We start from the raw sequence: 7,239 nt of genomic DNA, 5'->3' as shown, positions 1-7,239 counted from the left end.
CCCCCCCCCCCCCCCCCCCCCCCCCACACACACACACACAGCACCCCGCACCGTGAATGTCACATCAGGCCGACCAGCCAGCACTCCGTTGAAGCGAAGCCACGCCCGACCGCCGCCACGCACTACCAACGACCACACACGCACAACCACAGCTGACCTCCCGCCAGAACCCGGCAGCCACCCCAGCCAAAGGGCTGGCCATCGGAACCATGAACCCCGATCAAAGGATCCAGACAATCCAGGGAGAACCGGAGCACCAGCCCCACCCCCACCCCCAATCGCCCCCAAAGGCCCAATACCCACCCACAGCCCAGACCCCAACCAGGCCCCCCCCCCCCCCCCCCCCCGACCCCAAATGTCAGATGGAGAATGAGGGTTTATAAGAAAAACTGGAAGACCCAACTCCTCCCTCCCCCCACTCAAATAAGATGTTGATGCATGTTGTTATATAGTGTGTTTAAAATGGGGGGGGGGGGGGTGAGGTGGCAACTGGCACAGACCCACCCCTTCCCCAGAGAGCAGGCAGTGCCTGTTCACCCCCCCAACCCTTGCCCAGAACCCTAAATGTCTACATGCTAATGTACATATGAGAGTGGGCACAGGTCCCGGAGGTGAGAATGATGGAACAGTGTTGAATGCACGTCTGCATAATATTAAAATGGATTCAATTTAGACGTAAGTCAATACCACGAACACACCAACTACATTTTCATTCTATGATTACAATATCTACTGATGGGTTTATTTTAGTTTCACAAATGAAACTTTAACTGGTTTGCGTGTGTGTGTATGACACATCGATTCCTAGGACATCTCGAGTTTTTAAATTTCACGCCGAGTATTCCTAGTAACGTCATTATGTCGCCGTTACATCACTGCATCATGTGTCACATGATCCGCACCAGGCGTAGGCAACAAAATGGATTCCTCCAAGCAGACGGATGGCGCAAAGAAGGCCCAGTCTCGGCAAACAAGTTGTGTTTGTGGTATTGACTTACGTCTAAATTGAATCTATTTTAATATTATGCAGACGTGCATTCAACACTGTTGTTCCAGCCTTTTGTAATACCTGAGTGAGCGCATTTTTTTAAATTTGTTTTAGATCTTGCATACTGCTTGGTTTAATTTAAGTGTTAAAACTTTTTTGTCAGGAAAGGGTGATGGTTCTAGTAACTGCGTCTCCCTCACAAAGTGTCAGTAGGTAATAAATGGGGAGTGACACCTGTTTCAAGGTGGTGGTTTTTAGATGCAATGGTTAAATTATTCAGCCAACTGGGTAGTTTCAGTAACTGGTGTGTGTTGGAAACTACTGGATGAAAATGAAGACAGTTGATTAATGTCCGTGTCAGGGGTTTCAGAGTCCTGATGCACCTTGAGCCATATCGCTGTCAAGTGAAGCGTCTAATCAGACGCCTGTCAGCGCCAATTATTTCCTGAAATCTTACTATAAGTCTTCTCGAGACTGGCATCTCCTCCCGTCCTGCTTTAGTTGTAGAGCATTGGACTTAAACTGAATGTTTCTGTTTTTATATGTACTGTATTATATATTTCTGACACAGTATTAACAAATTCACCAAAGATTTCCAGTAATTTATTTATTTTTTGTAATCATAGTACTGATTTTTTTGGATAATCAAATTACTTAATTTATTCAATATTGTGTTAATTTTTGGGACTAATTTTGTGACTTTTTACCTGGCTTTTTAATATATTAAAGGACATTGTTATGTTTTATTTAATTGTTTTGTGACAATAATAGTGCTGCTATTGGAATGTTGCCAGTTACAGTTTGTTGTGTTGTTCTTCAGTGCATCGACATTAAATGTGAATTAAATTGTTAACACAAGTAGCTGCAGTTTAAAAACAGTGCTCATAATTTGGCACATCCTTAGTAACATTTTTAAATGATGTTTGGAGACTTATTTATGGTTTTCAAGCTACTATTGCTTTTCATCTTATAGTACAAACATTACAAAAGAACTCAGTTTAGTTTTTAAACTCCACTACAATATTTCTGTCTAGGTTTTCAACATAGATTATTTGTGACCTTTGACATTTGTCACATTCCCCTTAACCTTGGCCTACAGAGCTTTGAGTCTTTTAAAGAAAGTCAAGATTTTAAAAAACAAAAGTTCATGCTCAATAATCAAGGTAAAAATACAACAATTTTCAGTCAGGTCATCTGGATGGTTCTTTTTTTTTTTTGGTGACATTTCGTCCTTCATCCAAAGGATTTATTTAATCTGAGGAGCCACCAACAAACTGAGTACCACAAATAGCATACTCCATAGTGGGAAAAAAAAAACAGTTTGCTAGTGCTAAGATGGCCTCTGGGTCCTGCCCTCTCCCCCGTCAACTCCTCTGAGGCAGACATGACAATGTGGTTCAAAACACCAAAGTTCATGCTCAGTAATCCAGAAAAAAATCCAACAATGTTGAGTCAGGTCATTGAAGAAGTCCTTTGGATGACGGACGAAACGTCTCAACAAAAAAACAAACCATCCAGATGACCTGACTGAATATTGTTCGAGTATTTTACAAGGTTTTTAATCTATAAATTATTGACTTAAACACAACAGAATAAAACGTAATCTTAGTTGGAGGGCTGTAGTTTGCCTGCAGGCTTGCATGTTACGATTATAACAAAGATCAAAGTTCATGTTCAGCAATCCAGGTAAAAAAAATCCAACAAAGTTAAGTTAGGTCATCTGGAAGGTTTCACCATTCCAAAAAAGCAGAATAAAAAAAAAGAAACCGTCCAGATGACCTGACTTAACTTTATTGGATTATAACCAAGATCTTGCTTAATTTGTTAGCACAAGGAATATGTGTTAGGTATGACTCAGCTACTAACGTACAACATTTTATCTCAGTGTTTGTAAAGTAACTGTAGCCATGTTTGTGTTTGATAAAGTTGGTTAGCCATGGTGGCCATCTTGAATCAGATTGACTCCACTTGTAGATGTACAGCTAATGGTTTCCGAGATTTAAAGTAAAATCAGTCTACACCAAAGTTCAGGCTCAATAATCCAGGTATAAATCCAACAATGTTCAGTCAGGTTATCTGGATGGTTTATTTTATTGCCGAGACGTTTCAGCCTTCATCCTAAGGATGAAATGTCTCTTCAGTCTGAGGAGCCACCAAACCAAACTGAATACCACAAACAGCTCACTCACTCCCAGAGTGGGAAAAAAAAACAGTTTTCTGGTGATAAGATGGCTTCCGGGGCCCACCCTCTTCCTCATCAACTGACCCAAGGTAGGATTCAGTTTTGGTTGGCTCCTCAGACTGAAGAAGTCCTTCAGATGAAGGATGAAACGTCTCAGCAACAAAATAAACCGTCCAGATGACTTGACTGAACATTGTTAAAATCAGTCTGGTTGTATATGAAAAATTTTGTAAATATTTATTTATTGTAAATAAATCCTTTATTTAATATATCTCCTGAGTCCTGGATTGCTTGCCTGCACCATTGGGTTTATCTATACAAGAGTCCCCAGTTTTACGACAGAGGGCTGTGGTAGCTTGGCGTGGTTGTGTCAGGAAGGGCATCCAGCGTAAAAACAATTGCAAAGTCTTTGTGCAACTTAGTTCACTGTGGAGACCCTTGAAGAAGGGAGCAGCCGAAAGATAAAAAAAAAAATATATATATAGTTATAAATCTAAGGATGTGGATTGCGTTGAACCAGCAGATTGCGTTGAATCTTCACTTCGTGAAGTCTCGGTACCAGTGTGTCTCCCATTCTGAGCAAGCCCAAAAGCAACAGTGGGAAGGAAAAACTCCCTCAAACAGTAAGAGACCTCCAGCAGAACCAGGCTCAGGACAAGCAACCATCTGCTTCGACCGGCTGGTTTGAGAAGAACAGGAAGGAGGAACTAACACAGAACGGCAGGACCAGGTGTAATCTCTATAGAGGAAAGACAAAAAAAAAGGTTAAGATAGAAATAATTACAAATACAAACAGGTAGAGAAGAGCAAGTAAAGAGAGCAGCAGAGTGATGAAATGTGGTAAATTTGTCCTCCAGTAGTCTAAGCCTGTAGCAGCACATCTAGGAGATAGATCAGTAAACCCAATCCAACCCTAACCATAGGATTTATCAAAAAGAAAAGTCTTAAGCCCAGTCTTAAAAAACTGGACAAAGTATCAGTCTCATGGACAGAAACTGGAAGTTGGTTCCACAAGAGAGGAGCCTGATAACTGAAAGATCTTCCTCCCATTCTGCTTTGGGAAACTCTAGGAACCACAAGTAAACCTACTTGATAATCTAAGTAATGATCATTTTCCAGATATGTGGCAGGATGTTTTGGTTTGATCAGTTTTGACAAATCAACATATCAGTTATCAAAGACAATTTCACATACATTTTTAATGAACGACCGGTGTCTGGTGAATGTAAAATGATTTAACATGTTTTATGGGAACAAGGTGTTGTTACGTGCCTAAAGTCAGATATCGATAGACCGACTCAGAGATATATAAAAAAAACAGACAGTTTCAGAACAAAAGAAGAGACACAAGTTTCCACTTAAAGGCTTGAAATGTTCATTTTTGTGTAGCACAGTGTGAAGCAAATCTAAACTGATGGATTCACTGAACTGGAAAAGGAGGTTAGCAAACCAAAGGTTCAATTAAAGTCTTCTGCTCCCAATTTATATTGATGCCTATTTTCTTGTCAAATTGTTCTTCTGTCAAAAGTTATCTCTGTGAAGACAAAGGGAAAAGTGTATAATTTATGTCATTCGCTGTGTAAAATTAGGACATCAAGCAGGATTCAAGACATTCAAACTCTTGGTTGTGCACAGTGTTTGGTGTATTTGCATTTAGCACACACACCTGGAAGTTCCTCCACTTCCTGATGACACAGCACCTGTGCTGTCAGGTGTTGTGCTGTTCTTGTTCTTATTAAACCTGCTGTAACTTCTCTTTTCTGTTGCAACAAAAGCGGTAAATCAAACGCAGCGTAGCTCGGAACTGTTTCCTTTCCACACTTCTTAGATTGCCCACACTGTCACCTGACAAATTACTTTTGATTTGCTCATTTCACATCTGGCCTTACAATATTGGATTTACAATTGGGCTGCTCAGACAAAATGGCTCTGCAGATTGCCCACCAGGACAAGTCTCAAAACATCCTCCCGAGGAACAATTACTGATCAAAATGAAAGAACTCCCCCTTTACAATAATAAAAGACATTTCATTGTATGTAAGCAACAACTTAAAACATTAACATGGAGACTTTATGCATCATAGTGAAAATCAGATTTCACACTACCAACAGGTTGTTTTATTTATGTTCCACTCAACAAACAAAGCAGAGGCTTCTTTCCGTCTTCCATTGCCATTTACCAAACAAATTGAAAATGAGCTTTAGGCACTTTACCGCCCCCCACAGGGCTGGAGTGTATGCAGCAACATTACATGTGTGCCAGAAAGTGGGAACCTGATGCACTAAATGCATAACTCATTAAAGTTCTGGCTCTACCAAAGACATCTTGATGAAAAAAAATTCTTAAGATTAAACGTATAGCATATTCATTCAACCCTTATTTATACAAGTTAGTCCCATTGAGCCTTGGGGACTCATTTACAAGAAATACCTGAATTTTAACAAAGAGTGATGACAACAGTGGACAACAAAGACAATAATAGACAATCATAAAGGATGCATACAAATTAATTTTTTTAACAAGTGAAAATAAAATGGTAATTAAAGGATAATTAAAAAGGAAGAGAAAAATCAGCTAGATTTTAAAGTGGTGTAGTAAACTAAAACCAGAACATGTCTACATTGTTTTTTTTTGCCATGAACTTAACAGATGTATAAAGCCACTTAGAGGTCAAAGTTGAGAGCTTCAGATCATTTTGCAAGATATTCCAGGAAACAGGAACGGAGTAGGAGAAGGCCCTGTTGCAGATTTATATATATATACAGATGTATATATATGTAGAATGAACATATGCTGATATATTCATAAATTAAACGGATTCTTTCATTTTTCTGGACTGTATAATGACGTGCATCTGAATTTAATAAAATGTGGACGGAAACGTTAATTATCTTTGACTCAACAACGACAGTGGGTCATTTATTAACAGAATCAAAGTTTAACACATCACACATTTACATTAATTGGCAAAAATTGAAAATAACAACAGCTTATTAATCAGTTTTACACGGAGTAAACAATACGGCGATTGTTTTCTCACTTCCAGCTGTACAACAGACACTAACCACACATGTGGTTGAAAAACTTTGCTTCAGACATTTCTAAAAATATCTGGATTAATTTCTTAGCAGATAGAAGAGTTTAAAGATTGAAGTTTAGAGGGAGGGAGATGGTGTGTGGTGAAGTGAAAAGTGTTGGACAGAACGGCACCCTCCATTCGACCCAGCTTTCCTCGGTACGCTCGGTAGTGAACTCGACTCATTACCTCTCTGACGATGAATCAGTGGAAACGGAGCTCCAGTTACGCTACCGGTCCAGCGTCTCCGTAGGATGGCAGAGAACCGTCCGGAGTGGTGGCGGGACTTCGTCAACAACAGTTCACCTCATGAGTGGACTTCACATGAGTGGAGTCCGTCAGAGTTCCACTCAGAGGTGGAAGATGTCATAATCCCCAATACTCGGAAGAGCTTTGAATCATGGCTGGACTTCTGTTCTCCCAAACGACTGGAGCTGCAAACTCTCCACCCGACTCCAACTGGAGGTGGAACCTCTTGCAGAACTCCTTCTCGACTCCAACTGGGTTGAACTAGGACGTACCAACATTTAAAGAGCTCTATTTCCGGTTCATTTGGGAGTTTCTGATTGGTCAGTGGACCAAAACAGAGGTGTGTTTTTGTGATGTAAGGTGTTATTAAAAAGTCAAGGAAAAAGATTAAGATTGTTTAAGAACAGACAAAAGATATTATGAAGAACTCAGACTTCGTGGAGTCACTTCTCTAGTATCTTGCTGTAAAAGTTAAACATGACATTTCTTTTTCAGTAAACTTGCAGTTGACCGAAACTTGAACTTTGACCAACTTACACACTTGCTCATTGAAGACAGAAAATCAGACAATGCATCATTAATCTGATTTCTTCTTTGAATGAGGATTAACAATCATTACTACTGTTTCACAGTTGATTTAAAAATGAGTAGTTCACTTCAACATTTAAACATTGTTTAAACTAACACAATTTGATAATCAAACATTTGTAAAATAGTAATGATAATCGAGAGTAGTCTTCTTT

Source organism: Nematolebias whitei, chromosome 23 (assembly GCF_014905685.2).
Source record: "Nematolebias whitei isolate Nwh7 chromosome 23, NemWhi1, whole genome shotgun sequence".
In the NCBI taxonomy this organism is placed as follows: domain Eukaryota; kingdom Metazoa; phylum Chordata; class Actinopteri; order Cyprinodontiformes; family Rivulidae; genus Nematolebias; species Nematolebias whitei.
This window is presented reverse-complemented; position numbering follows the sequence as displayed.